Source organism: Xylocopa sonorina, chromosome 6, assembly GCF_050948175.1.
Source record: "Xylocopa sonorina isolate GNS202 chromosome 6, iyXylSono1_principal, whole genome shotgun sequence".
NCBI lineage: Eukaryota > Metazoa > Arthropoda > Insecta > Hymenoptera > Apidae > Xylocopa > Xylocopa sonorina.
This window is the reverse complement of record NC_135198.1, coordinates 3,120,656-3,135,887: the sequence shown is the minus strand read 5'-3', so window position 1 is coordinate 3,135,887 and position 15,232 is coordinate 3,120,656. Positions and strand designations below refer to the sequence as shown.

Genomic DNA, 15,232 nt, shown 5'->3' with positions numbered 1-15,232 from the left:
ACCTTTTTCTCCGCCACTACCTACCGCTACCTCCATCTCCTTCCTCCACCTCCACCACGCGTACAGTCGTACGGTCGCCGGCGAGCAATACGGTTTACGGCCGCGTGACACTGTCCCGGACAACATCGGCGTCCACGAACAGCTGGATCCGCGTTGCAACGTGTTGGATCGCGGTTAGGCCTGCGCACGGCGTTCGCAGTACCTGGTGTCCGTCGTCGTAGCCGACGACGATGTTACCCGCCCGGTCGTGGTATCGTGGTACGCGCGTATCGTGAACACCGGCAGAAACGAGAGCACCTCTACACCCGTCCACTACCGACGACAGAGGGGACGAACGGCGACAGAGGAGAAGAGAGTTTTCATGTGGCTCGTAGCCGAGCGTCGACTCTGCTCCGCGTGTCTCTCCTCCGCAGCCTTAACTGTACACGAAACCGCGGCCGATCGTGGAACAGCAGTGTGCCGCCGTCGTGCCAGCCAGCAGAGAGAACAGTGCGGTGCCGCGGCTGGAAGAGAGCGCCAGACGGCGCGCGTACCCCGTGGGCATCGGTGAAAAAAGAGTAAAACCGCGAGGCCTCGAGGTGCTAATCCGAGCGGCGAAGCTAGCGGAACATACGTGTCCGTGTTTGGTCGCGAGTGAGAGTGTTTTTCGCGTGTAACAGCTAGCGTGGCGGCGTCCGGAGCCACGACGAGACGCGAACATCTGGTACCGTGTATCCGGTCGCGCGAGCGCGTCGACGTCCCGTTCGCCAGGTCCCATCGTCGCTCCCACTGTCCCCGTGCGTCGCCTCGACGCACGCCGATCCGCGCGGCTCCCATACGTCCCTTCCGCGTCCGCGTCCCTGTCCGCCGCGTGCACGGGGCCGGTGTGCACGCGCGGTCTCCACCGCAACCGGACGTACCGAATGGCCACCGGCGATAGTGCCCTCCTGCTCGCTTCCTGCCGCGCACCACCGTCGTGACGCTCCTCGTCGAGGCCAACGGGGGCGAACGATCGTCGAGGGAAACCGTGCGACGCCGCCGCGCGGCATGCCGTGGTGGACACTCCACGTCGAACCCTCCACCGCCTCGTCGAACGTTTCGTGACCGAATATCTTGGCTCGACGCCCGTGGAACGTTACCCGCCGCCGCGTACGGCCCACCACCGGTCAGCTGTCCATCCATCCGAGGATTACTCCTGGCGCAACGATCGGCTCTGCACGTCCATCTTCTATTCGCAGAGGTTAGTCACACTCCGCTCTCCGTCGTTCCGGTATAGTACACACGGCGTACGTGCACGGTGGCTCTCTGCGTGTCCGTGGGACGACGGGGCCCGCGCGCGAGCGCGTCCCCTCGCCTCTATCCGAGAGACCAGTGTGTCTCTACGAGCGCGTGTCCCGTGTGGGCAGACGCTCCGGCTTGCTCCCGCTGGCTCTGTGTGGGAGACACGCAAACCTTCGAACGCGAGCGCACCCGGACCGCGTGGATACGAGACCGCCGGTGCAACGATCTGTACTTGCTGCGAGCGAGCGCAGCGTGCCTTGTGCACCGTCTACAGTTCGTGTGTAGTCGCGACAGAGAGAGCGCGCGCGCGCGCCTCCGCGCGAGAGCGCAGCCTGTTGTCCGCGTTACGAAAGCGGCTAACGCTCCAGCCGCGATTTTCTCCTCTACTGGTCGAGTTTTCGTCGGACCGGGAAACAGAAACTGGTTCCACGCGCGATCCGATCGTCGAGTCGTCGATTTCGTGGTTCGAAAATTTGTCACGTGATCGCGAGGCGGCTAGGGACCGACTCGAGCCTCTAGCGATTCTAGTCCGGCCGGTGGATCCTCTTCGAGTTAAAGGGAAACTGGTTTGCTTTTACGAGCGGACCTTGGTATCGTTTCGTTTCGGTGGTGCTCTTGTTGGCTCGTCGGTTTTCAGAGTAAACTGTTTCCTTCTTGGAAAGGTGGATCGTGTGATGGGAATTTTTGGGAATTTTTCCTTCGATTATTGCTCTGCTCGTTATGGCGGGGATGCGGTTGTAACGTTGATTGAAGGTTGCACGGGTTTTAGATCGTTAAGGGAAGAGACATTGTGGACCGTCGAATGTGTAACGTTGGAGACAACTGGAACAAGTTTTAATGGTTTTCGATACCGTCGTATCGCGTACTCTATCGTTGCACAGTTGTTCGTTATTTCGTAATTGGAAGCGAATAGTGGCAGAGAATCGCTAATAATTTTACACGCAACGTACGAGTACTTTGATTTGTTACGACAGAGAGTCACACGTTAAATCAGCAGAGCTGATTTCTCGGTTATTTTTACGAACACTGTACGTGCCTAAGATACGGAATTTGATCTTTTAACTTCCTAGATTAATTAGATATTCAGCGAAGATACCGCGATGCTAAATACGCTGCGGTTTTTTGTGTCCGACGTTCAGATTCATTCTCTAGAACGATCATCCTTGGTTTTCTTTTTGCGATGCGGTAAAAACAGCGAAAATTAACAAAAGAAATTTTTTAAATTGCTCCCAATTCGTGCAAACTTAACACTTTTTTCTCTACTTTTAACCCGAGAAGAGAATCGTCGTTTCAACTTGTACCAAATAACTGTTCGAATTAATCTCATTTAATACCCGAGCTCTCTCATCAGTCTCGTTGTCCTCGGAGATAAAAACAGCCGATTCTCATCGAAGAGAACACGCGCTCGGTTGTTCTCGTTTTCCCTTCTGGTTCGTCCGCCCTTTTTCCGGTTTCACGGGACCAGAAATCGAGCGAGTTCACAATTCACCGGTAGCCGAAAGGAATCAGGGGAGAAAAGGCGCAAGTAGACCCCGAAGAGTTACGACTTGTACCCACGTACGCGCTCGATCGTACGGTAACAGTCGATTGAGAGACTTGGAGTTCACCGTCGATCGGCGCACCTGCTATGTTTTGGCAGCCCTCGCTATTAACGCGCTCGTAACCTGAAATACTGCACTGTTAACTGTTCGCAACGCGTTCCAAACCACGTACCAGACCGCCGTGCACGCGTACGCGAACACACGTGCTTCGCAGATGTGTAGAATCGTAGCCTCTGCTGTTCTGTCCCTATTGAAACGTTTTTTTTTTCTCAATTAAATTTGGGTCGCAAGGTTGCGACACTGTGACGTATGTTCTGTAAAACGGAGCGAAAGATCGAAGATAAACGCGAAATCTCTGACACGTTTAGTTGACATTAGCGTGCTGGTCGTTTCGAAAATGTGTCGTACATTTAAATCGGTCGCGAGCGTTCGAAGTCCGCGAGATTTCCGTGCGACAGCGACTTCGTCGATCACGGATGACGCAGCCGTCTCGCACGCGCGTCGAAATAGACTATCGATCATCCGTTTCGAATGGGCCGCTCGTTCGATCGCTCGCGATTCGATCGTTTCGAAACGATCGCGCGGCAAACGCGCGACGGGGCCAGCCGGCTCTCGCCATTGACGAAACGATCCCGTCGGTCCTTCGACACGTCCGTCACGAGAACCAGCGCGACGTGCTTCGATAAATCCACGTATCCGTGAATAGAATCGTTAGTCATCGATACTGGGATTTGTCGCCTCTTTAAATATATCCAGCTCGATCCATGAAGTGTTTGAAAATCGAACAAGATGGAAGTACGATGTGGTTCTTCCTCGAAGGAAAATAAGACTCTATCTCTTCCATTTAAATCGAAATTACTCGGAAAACCATTGAATTTAATCGCGAGATATATTTTAAAGAGAAATTCTATCTAGACCAATTAGATTCTCGTATTGAACCCCAACGAAACGAAGAGAAAAAGGATTCTGATAGATTATTAGCTTCTCGAGTCTCGCCCAGTACGATGGTTCTTGCTCGAAGGAAATTAAGACTCTCGCTTCTATTCAAATCGAAATTACTCGGAAAACCATTGAATTTCATCGCGAGATATATTTTAAAGAGAAATTCTAACTAGACCAAGTAGATTCTCCGATCGAACCCCAACAAAACGAAGAGAAAAGAGTACTCTGATGGATTATTAGCGTCTCGAATCGCGTAGTCAAGTAGCAAAGAGGAAAGCACGTTTAACCGTGGGGCAAAAATATTTCTCAGTCGGATGCGAACAAGGTCGGAATCGGATTCACCGAAGAGTGGCACGGAGTTCCGCGACGGAAAGCCGTAGGAAACCGCAGCGCAGACAACCGCAGCGTGCAAAGCGAGCCTTCCGGCTCGAGGAGGATCGAGGCGGGCTCACCGCGATGGAAACAATCGTTCCAACTATTACGCTATCCGTGGATCTGCTGTTTCGGGTCAGGAGGAACGGCGGAGGGATCAGGAAAAGTGAGAGAAGAAAAAAACGGAGGCTGATGACCAAATAACCTCGCGCGTGGCCCCCGAGGAACAAAGGGTGTGCGGTTGCGTTCGCTTAAGGAGGCGTGGATCTAATTTCGCGTTGCATAATTCTGGATGCGAATACAACACCCGTGGCGTGTTTGTCTCCCACCGATGGACCGATATTTCTCTCGCTCGGACGTCCATCGAGCGGTTCCTCGAGGTGTCCGTTTCCGTGGAACCGTGTCCTTGTTTCTTTTCATTCTTATCGTTCGATCGCGGTGTTCGAGTTTATCGTGAATCGTTGTGTACGATATTCAACCCTTAGTGTTTTAAAGGTTGGGTTGTTTTTTCCTTGAGAATTCTGTGTGATAGAAGAAGAAAAAGGAACGATGCGAACAGTCTGTGACGCGAGTCTAGCGACGCAAGATCGCGTGTCCTCCCAGTGATTGATTTACCACCGATTTAGAGACAATGTTATTTCACTTTTGTCGTCTAGAGAGAATTCCTAACTAGGAGAATATCGGTAACGAGCTGACGATGAAATTTTCCCGCTTTTTATAGATGCTCCGCGTCCGTGGCGAGACGCGACTGCTCGGATACCAGATAAATGCTTCGACTCATCGCAAGAAAACGCCGGGATCTCTCTTTTTCGATTTCTCTCGTCCATGTTTCTAGATGGACGCTGTAGCAGCCGCGGAAAAATACCTCGCCTTTTCAATCCCTCGTATAAACGATTCTTTTTTTTTTTTTCAAGCATATAAAAATTGTTTCGTGATTTCGCAAATGTCTCTGTAACAGTATCGGAATAATCGCTCTTCAGGAAGACACGCTACAAGTCTCAACCACCAGACGCGTCTCTTCGAACTTCCATTAGCTTACACGAAACACTAAAAACGCTAGAAAAAAAAAAAAATAATGCGTCCGTTGCTTGGTTAACACGTTGACGCACATTTTCGACTTCACGATCGTCCTCAGAAACACTTTTTTTTTCGATTGTTTATGACTGCCAGATGAAATCCGGTGTAAGTTGTATATTTGGAAGTGAAAATTATTACATTTGGCCTCAGTTTTTCCCAAAAAACCTTTCGATGGCTATAATCGTCATTTGCGCAAGAAACAATTAATATGCTGTCAGGCATGCTATCACTTTTTTTCTAGATGTGTTACTCAATAATTAACAAGTGTATGTTAATATAATATAATTAATTACACTTCGTATTTACGCTGTTCTTTTTTTATCAATTAAAATATGCACGACGACTACAGCCGTTATTTGCCTACGTATCACCAAGGATCGGACGGCTATAGACGTCATTTCCGTCAACGTGTTAAAAAATGAAAACGAAGTTGCAAAATGTCTAAGGTCCACAATGGAGTCGCGGTGAAACCGGGAGCGCGGCGATTCGAAAGCACATAAATCGATTTCGCGGTGACGCGGAAGTCGAAAATCGGCGGCCGCCAAACAGGCGACCATTTTGGTATCCCCGTTAGCCGGTCAGGTCGAATTATTTACCAGGAGCAGAGCGGGCCGGATTTCTCTGACCTTCTCGGTGGAGCCGGCCTCAAAAGCGACTATACGTTATGCGAATGAGGGTACGTCGCCGGGATTCTCCCTTCGACTCGCATTAAGCTCGCGATCGCCACCGTCGCTGGGCCACTTTCACCGGAGATGAACGGGACGATGGGCCCTCCCTGCGCGCAGCTCGATCGATCTGAGAGAAAAGAAGAGAAAGAAAGAAACAGGCACGCTTGTCGCGCGACGCGTTTGTTTGCGATCTCAACCCTTTCGTCGATCGACTCTTCGATCTTTCTCCTCGCCTTGCTTTCGAGGAAACTCATAGATGACGGTTGTATCTATTAAATCATTTTTTTTCTAGCCTCTTGTAAAAAGCTTGAGGTCATCGAAATTGGGCGTAGCTGAAAACTGTTCGCAATTTAAAATAAAAAGCAGGCACGCTACGCTTAGCTATTGTTTCAGAATTAATCCGGCTACTTTCCAGTTTGCTCCTCTTTTGCGCAAGAGATCAATTCAATTAGCTGTATCAGAGCCTCGCTAGGCGTGTCTGGAAATATTGTGTTAATTAATGATTTCTGTATGGTAATCGGAGGCGTTTTAATACACCGCGGGGTGCGCGTATGCATCGGAAAGGTGTTTACCAGTTTTCTAATTAATTCTGTTATGGAAAATCCATACATCCCACCAATCCTGTCGAGTAAAGGCGATTTTCGTTTCCTTCGTCCTAACTCGGGACTGCGATTTCAATTTCAAAGTGTTTCAAGTGTTCAATTAATCGTAAGAAATAATTGCAATTTACATATCATTTTCTGTTCTGAGATATTAATTTGCGACTCTTCAATTGTAAATTTACAATTACACGCGTTTAATTATTTTTACACCTTCTTGTATCGCTCTCAACGTTTGCTCCGCGCAGTGTGTAGTATAATGAAGCGCTAACGTTATTCCAGGATTATAATTTCTCTGAACAAACACCGATCGATAACCAAGAGCGCAACGAACACGATTTTCCGCGCAACAGCTCAAGGAATCGCGCAGGAGGAAGGCGAAGAACGATGCAAATAAGCATCGGTGAAAGTGAATCGCGTACGATCGACGGTCCGTTCAGGAACGTGCTTTCCTGATGCTTTCAAAAAAAAAAAAAAAAAAAAGAAAAACTGAATCGAAAGACCGAATCGGCTCGAGGAACGATCGCGATCGATCCATTATCTCTCGAACCGTTCCGCGAGCGGACGTGTCCGTTTTAATTTCTAATTAACACCAGATGATTCTTGTTTCTTCGATCGATCCCGCCTGCTACCCTTTTTTTCCCCTCGCCTGAACGCAAACACCGCGCCTGGTAACGTGTGCCAAAGGCGATTCGTTTCGCTTTCGTTAGATGAAATCTGCGGGAGAGCAAACAAACACGTATCGAGTGTAGCATTGCTCGCAATGGCGGCCGATGGCTGAGGCCTGGGCGGTTGCATGCGCGTGACGACTGCCGACGAAACGAATAATTACTGAAAAATTCCTGGTCTCCAACGGCCGCGACCGCTCCGGTATTAATTAGCTGTAAAACATTCGCGATGGCGAACGTGTCAATCGGCGAGCAGCTCTTTCTTGCCCCGTAGCTGTCCCGCTCCGTTTTGCACCATTGATCGCGGCTTTTCTGCTCGCCTCCCGAGGTCTTTGACGTTTCAACCCTTCGTCAGACCTCGTTTCGATCCGTCGCGCCGACTCCGATCTCAATCGTCTCGATCGATCGGCTCGCTGAACGTAATAAACATCTCACGCGGTGGAAAGAAACGTTTATCACTGGATCGCCGTGGTCGAACGTGTGGATTTCGAAATTTCCGTTTCCACGAATAAACACGCGCGGGAATACACGCGCGAAAATATCGCCGCCATAATTCAAGCGGAATTACGAACGAACGCCGGGTAGAAATGCTTGTCGCGCGAGCGCATAAATTTCGTCGCGCTTTAAGACCAGCAACGCAACATCGACCGGTTGCAACTCTGTACACCATAGCTGGAATCATTGTTACCGTTGTTGAATCATCGCTGGTACACGCATTCGTCGTTCTTAGGATCGATTACTCGAGTTTACAGTCGTAACGATTACCGAGTGCCAGAGTTAATTACCCTCCAGTTCGTTTAACGATCCGAGGAGAGTTGTCGTGCGCTGAAATCGAGGAGCGGAGAGCGTCGTGAAACGATAAAGACGCGTGAATGTTAACCCTCCGCGTGATGGCGTCCGTTTGTTTCGCGTTAATTGCCAATTAGGACACGAGTTCGCGTTGAAACGCACTCGTTTGATCGGTACGAGCGCGTGAACGTTACGTGATGGCCATTCGGTGGGTATTTTGAGCGGTGGCCAACGAGGGTTTCGCGAAAACGCGACTCTGTGGCCTCCATAAAGCGGAGAAGGGAGTTAAATAGAATTAATTATGAATCTGGGAGATGATCGTGGCTGGATCGTGACGCGCACAGGTGGTCCGACGGGTCGATTCGGTTTTCAAAGCGCGATGCGACCGAGGGATTCGCGCCAGGTGGCGAACGAGCAATTAAACTAGGGTTTCCGTGCGGCACTCGACGCTCGATGGCGTCCGCGAGACGCGCGGGTACTCGATTTCTGTTTTCGAGTCTCTTTCTGTTCGATCGACGCGACGCTAGTAATTAGGACGTAGGCTATTCAGTTCTAATGAGGTCTGTTGTCATTAAGGTTAAGTAATTAGGGTCATACGTGTGTACAGCTTCTGTGGGTGGCGGTTAATTAATACGATGGAAAATGAGCATTTAATTATAACGTTATTCCGTGTCTTGAATTGTCTTTTGTCTTTTTTTTTTCTTAGATACCTTTAATTAATGTAGCTTAATTTTTAGATTACCGCAAATGATTCTAACTATGATACCGCTATTATGTTTTAGAGTTTAATGAAAGTTTCAGTTTTCCCGTGTGCATTGCAGATACACGAGCTTCATTTTTCGAGGACTTTCATGTTGTCTCTTTGTCGTTATTTTCTAACAAACTCGCGCGAGTTCGAAGGCCTATTTCACCATCAAAAACCGGCATTCTGGAGCGGATCTCGACGCGAATTTTCGAACAATTCGATCTGCAGCCATCGAGCCGGTCGGTGCGCGCACGCACTTCCTCGGCGCATGCATAATTAATCACGCGCGCCTAAATAATTCGATTACGTGCATACGCGAACTAGCCACCAGTTCAATTTATCATTAATCCTTTCGACTGGTTGTAAAGCAAAAAATCCAGACGGAACTTTCCAACGTTCTGACATACACGGAGCAAACAATTATGTCTGACAAGCTTAATTAAAGTAACGCAACGAACGGACACAAAAACCGAGCGATTTTTCATATCCGTACACTACCGTGTTTATCGAAGAGAAAAAAAAAAACAGGAAAGATTCTCTTTTTTCCATTCTTTCCACTTTTTCCTCTCCCTTTTTCGTTGCTCTCACAGCAGACCAGAAACGCTCGTGGAACGTCATAAACTCGAACAGGAGAAAGTAAACAGCATTTACACAGCCGATTAAACTCGATGTTCCATTCCCAAGAGATCGCAATCGATAACAGGGCGAATTACCATTTCGGCAGTGAGCCGAGTAAGCGACAGACAACCGCGAAACGTTTCCGGATCACTTGTGCTTCTGGAATTCAACGTCTCCTCTGGTTCACTCTCGAGTGTACGTTTCAATTAGTGGCAATTATAATTAATTACAATCTCGTGCTCTCGAGTTTCTCGAAAGTCTTTAACAAGACCCTGAAGAGATCGAGGAGGTAGACAGTTCGTATCTTAGACGACTGCCACGAAGTGAAATTCGAAAATCGTTTCCCTCTGTCTCGCCCTCCTCGAGTGTCCTTTTATTTGCGAAATCTAAAAATATCCCCGTCTATTCTCGCCTGGCCGATGGGTATCTTTGAACAAACAACCCCGCCCAACGAAATTCCACCGTTTCTACGCCTCGATCCGCTCTAAAAGAGGCTCGAGAAGAATTCGATCGACCGAACGCGGGTAAACACGCTGCTCGTGAAACGCGACCGGGGTTGTCGTAGTCGCGTCTCGCAGATAGCGCTGGAAATAAGTTATACTCGCGACAGAAAGGACGAGGAGGAAGAGCGTTGTCTCATTCGCGGACGTAGGTGCGTTCGCCAGGCGAGACACGCGAGGGGGACGAGCGAACTCGAATTCCAAAAATGGCGCTTACGTCCGCGTCTCCGCGACTTTTATTGCCGCTCAGAGTTGGGGTCGGTGTCAGCGACGGCCTCCGGCCAGCTGGAATTCGGATGAACTTGTTATTTTGCTTTCGGTTCCCGGGAAACCGTGCGGGGAATTTTTATAGCCTTCGACCGTGGTCCCGCGTCCGAAAAACAGACGGACTTTGTCCCAGGCTTGATTGCACGTCCGCCTTTTTGTTTCTCCTTGGGAGAACGAGCCAGGTTCAACCATGAATCGCTCCAGAAATATGCTACTTAAAACTCCTTTTTTTTACTCATTTTTCTGAGTCCTCCACCCTGCTTGGCTTCTCTTCTGCGCGACGCTTAGATCTGTCGTTCAGAGGAGTCTATGACGGGTGCCTCGAAGCTTCTCAGATTTCTGTCTCGATGTTCCGAGCGAAGACTAAATTCTATTCGGAGGACTCGACGAATGTCCGACTCGAGGAATTCTTCTAATTACAGAACTGCGATACGAGCGTTACGGGGCTCGTAAATCTGACTGAGAATTCTAATAGAAGAACTCGAGTGATCGTGAATTAACTGTAATTACAGTTAACTTAAGAACTCGAAGTATTTAAATCGCCCGACTGGTTCAATCAACCAGTCGGTACCGCTACCTCTTATCGACGCACCAAAAGAGTACCATCGAACGTGTCCGATCCAAGTTCAATTATACTTGAAACTATCAACTCGCGAATACACTTAACGCTTATATCCCAGTCGAATTCGAGCCTACGATACATTCGATTCCATCGGACACTCATTAGCCAAAAAAGAGACATAAAAAAGAAGAAAGCAGTCGCGAATAAGACGAACGACTGGTCCGCATACATATTCATGCGGTTCTCGGTGCCGCGTCTCCGATAACGCGGCGCGTTTCGCCGAACGAGACGGCTGCCGATCTCCGCTCGACGAGATTCGCGCTACCGTACGAACGATCGCCGGATCCGTTCGAAATACGGGTTTCCAGCGGTTGGTAACGGGCGTCGTAGGTGGCCCGCGGAGGATCGGGCGTCGTCGCGTCGGTTTGACGAGGCCGATGATATCGATCAACGATAACGATTATCGGATGCGGCTGCGCCCCGCGGCGCGACACAGCCTACCGAACCGTGCTTATTACGCTTCGTTTCGCTCGCATTGTCCGATTTAATCTGCGGCAGGGGGGCTCCAATTTGTAACGACGCCCGAGACAATGCGCCCGGAGGGTGCCACTGCAACCGATACGACGCTCCCGCGCGTGCCAAGGTCGCCGATTCAATTCTGTCTCGAGGGCGTCCAGACGATCGGGTGGAGGCTCGCTCGCTGGTCTTCGCGGCAGATTTCCGCGGAATTAATCGGCAACGATGACTATTCAAATTTATTCATTGAATTCGTTCGCGGCGATCTCAATGATCGAACGGGTGGTTGGAGAACGACGCGCGGGGCTTATGGGATCGTGGTTACAGGATGGAGATATACTTGCGCGTGTTCGTGCTTTTGGGGGGTCAGGAAATGTTCAGTTGAATTTTAGTTGCGATTCTTAGTGATTTTGCTTGTAGAGAAATTAATTTTGCATACACTCCACATGGAGCATAGGAATGTTTCAATCTCGGTTGTAAATTCCGCAGTTTTATTTCAGGCTTTAATTTACAAACTCGAAATGTAAAATTTATGTCGAATTTATATAAATCAGTGACATAAACGGCGACAGTAGATCGTGACGAGTCTAATTAGACACGAGTCGCTGCATCAATATATTTGTTTCTTTTCTATAAAGAAAAGCAAATAGCCAGATCGATATATCCATATAATCTGAGACGTCATCTTGTACAAACGAAAACCAGCATCTCTCAATTCCACAGAATCGGTCTTGGTAACTTTCGATCCGACAACCTCTGGGCACGATCATTTCTAAAAAGAACTTTCCATAGAAACTCCCAGGAACGTTTAATACCTGTCAACCCGTCAATATCGATGAGTTATTAGCAACAAGAATCGTGGGAAATCTATCGAGACTCGAACGGAACACCTACGAAGCCTCTCGATCGCTTCGAGCTCGCGTGGACCACTGACGGATCACGAAATCGACAGAGAACCATCAGCGACGAGCAGAAATTTCAAGCAGAGAGACACTGCGACGCAATCCCCTCGATCTTTGGGGAACGAGGCGGTCGATAAGAAGAGGAACGCCGTGAAGAAACGCAATTTCTAATCGAGAGCCATAAATATCTGTCCGGCGAACGGAACTCGGGCAAAAGGACGAGACCCAGGCGGTTTCCGCGATCCGTGAAAGCAGTCTAAAAACAGCTGACGCGCTCTCCTCCACGCGGCCGATAAAATTGAAGGAAGAAAACTCCCGGCTCCGCATTCCGCGAATTAATCAAACCGATAAGCGATCTGTCGATCCGGGCCAATTAATCTTCCGCGGTGCAACAGGAGCAAACAACGCGATTGATTTTTATTCCCGCTTCATCGATCATCCAGTAAACAGCGGATGGACGAGAGGGACAAACCGGATGGGGAACCGAGTCTGTATCCCGCCCTCCCGCTAGCGGGCCCCGTCGATATTCCGGCGTTATTTGAATTGCAGATGCGTCGACGTAGATAACAGTAAATGTTGGTTATTAGCAGTGATAAAGATGTTTATTATATTAGCCATTTTATGCGCGGACGATATCGGGAACCTGTTCCGCGCGGCTTCCTTAATTCGAATGTCCTGATTAGTCACTTTCCAGCAACGTTCGTTCCCTCGTTTTTTTTTAGCCAGCTTCAAATATTTTGCGTTTCTTACCGTTTCTTTTCTCTTTTTTTCTTGTGGATAACGTATGTTGCGACCAAGTTTATTTCACGTGTGATATCTCTTCGCGTGGCATCTCCTTGATTGGTGCAGCACGTATCGCTTGGCGTCCTTGCGATGGATCTGGAAAAATTACATAACTTTTGTTTTACAGATCGTTCTTTTTACGCTTGATTGTAAGATATTGCTGTTTCATGGTATTGATCGTCATCGTTCTTCTATTTTAAAGCGAGGTATTGAATTACCGCGAGATGGAGGATGAGGATGGATCATGTAAAACGGGGTAAAAGTTCGAAACTCGCTTCTCTCAGGTACGAACTATAAAGGCGCAATTATTATAATTGCAGTTTAGCGAATAGCGCTCCCAGAAAATCTATCTGCGTGTAATTTGTTCGTAACGCAAATATCCCGCTCGTTAATCAATAAGAAATAATTGAAAAGACAAGTTATGTGAAAGAATCGTGGTCCACCGCGACAAGCCGATAGCCAATCAATCTTTATTCCCGCTTTATCACCACTAATTATACGATTAGATGTTCAAGCGGCGATTTATAAGCATCGGAACGCTCGTTTCTCGTATTTCTGGACTACCACAGAGTCCACGGATTAATTTTATTACCAAAAAACGATCTCTATATTCGTTGAACATCCTATCGAGAGCAAAAGGAACGAAATAATTCAGATATCGCGGTCACGATAATTGAATCTAGAGACGAAAAGACTAAAAATGTCAAGAACTGTGAAATTCCACTACCCTCCAATCTCTCTTCTAAATACTCAACTTAGAATCGAACAACCGAACGATATTTCTTCGCGAGACCTGTGTCGCGTGTGATAAATCCTGATCGTGGGGTCTATTATATTCAATATTATCGCTGGCTCGTTGGTTTTTCTCGTGAAACGCTCGCATCGTCGACGTCCCGCACGCATATGCCTCGGTTATGACACCGGTGCACGCGAGCACACGCGCGAAACTTCCTGGGAGCGCGGGCACCGCCGTTGCAAATGTAACGCGGCGGGCGCAGCTCCGCTTATAGGTGAACCACTCGGCTGGCTATCAACCTGGCAAATGTCAGAGTGTCCCGCGGTGGTAGAACCTGTCTTGTTACCTGCGAGCGAGCACAGGCTCCGCTGGAAAGTTATTAGACGAATCCGTAGCCGCGGCAGAACTCTCCGCCTCTGGAAACGGAAACGGCGGAATTCGACGGAGGTTTCGAGGGTCTTTATCTCGAGATCTTCCTATTGTTTCGCCGATCGATCGAGGATTTTAGGTCTCGAGCTCTGAATCGTTGGTAACGGCGCTCGATACTCTTGCGAAAAGTTCTGCCAAGGTTCGAAGGTCTTTGTCTTGGTATCGCGTCGAGTGACGTTGCGTACTGGTTCGTCGATCGTCGATTCGGTTTCGTTTAACTTTAATTGCTCGCGATAATCTCTTTTCGAGCTTCGAGACGATTTTTTTTCAAGCATTTGTCGCGCGAATATGGTTTCTTGATGGATGCAGACGATCTCGAGGGCGACCACGTGCAGCCAGTTGTACGAATTTCTACTTAAAAGTATTTTTTTTAACAGAATCGAAAAAAGATCTCGATGGAGGTATTAAGTATACAGCGAATCGTAAAATAGGATTAGGTGGTGTCCAGTTGGTTTATAGGTTCGACAACCTTGGAGGTACTTATGTAACAACCGTGGAACCATTATGGAAAGATCTCGATGGCAAAGACAGACGATAAAATGACTACGCGTAACTAAATATAATAAACTACCGAAAAACGTCGAAACTTTTATCTCCGCTACGAATACGAGATAATTCTACATAGTAACAAAGCTAAGCTCCAAGTATTTATGTATTGTATACGTATGCTAAAGTGAGCCAAAGAATTTTTCAAACGACCTTTTAATACCAACTCGAGCAGGCACGGTCCACCGCGCGCTCGTCATAAATTATTAATACGCTACTTTTAACACCAGCGTGCACTTTTATCGTCCATGCGTATCACGAGCGAGCGTACGGGTCTCTCCCTTAAACCTGTACGGAGAAACATCCAACCGTGCGCGTCCCACGTTCGTACAATGGGACACCCGTGGTATCCTCGTCGATAAAAAAAATAAAAAAAAGAAAAAGACGAAGGAATCGCAGAAGAAGAAGAGGAAGAAGAAGAAGAAGAAGAGGAGGAAGAAGAAGCCCACGGAATGACGCGTGAGGTCATCGCCGCGAAAGGCCACGCTGGAGACGCGTATCTTCCCTCTTCGAACGAACGCGAGAGGGGATGAAAAAAAGGATGAATATGACGTCGAATGCAGGAAGCAAGGAACTAGCCGTGTTCGAGACTCCGAGTCGTTTGTCCGGACGATAATCTCGAGCACGTTGACCGGTTCTAAACTCGATTCGGCGCTACTGGGCTTAACAGATTAATGCGTTCGATTTTTACTCGCGCGATCCTGTGAGTTCA

General features: G+C 48.5%; 1 protein-coding gene across 2 annotated transcripts in view; it reads left to right on the top strand.

The window, feature by feature from the left end:
* Positions 1-1,138: 1,138 nt before the first annotated feature.
* Positions 1,139-15,232, top strand: part of LOC143424349 (uncharacterized) — a 95,941-nt gene continuing 81,847 nt past the window's right edge. For both annotated transcript variants that reach the window (XM_076896357.1, XM_076896359.1), the window contains exon 1: positions 1,139-1,219. The gene's annotated coding sequence lies outside the window, so the exon portion shown is untranslated. The remainder of the gene's footprint in view (positions 1,220-15,232) is intronic.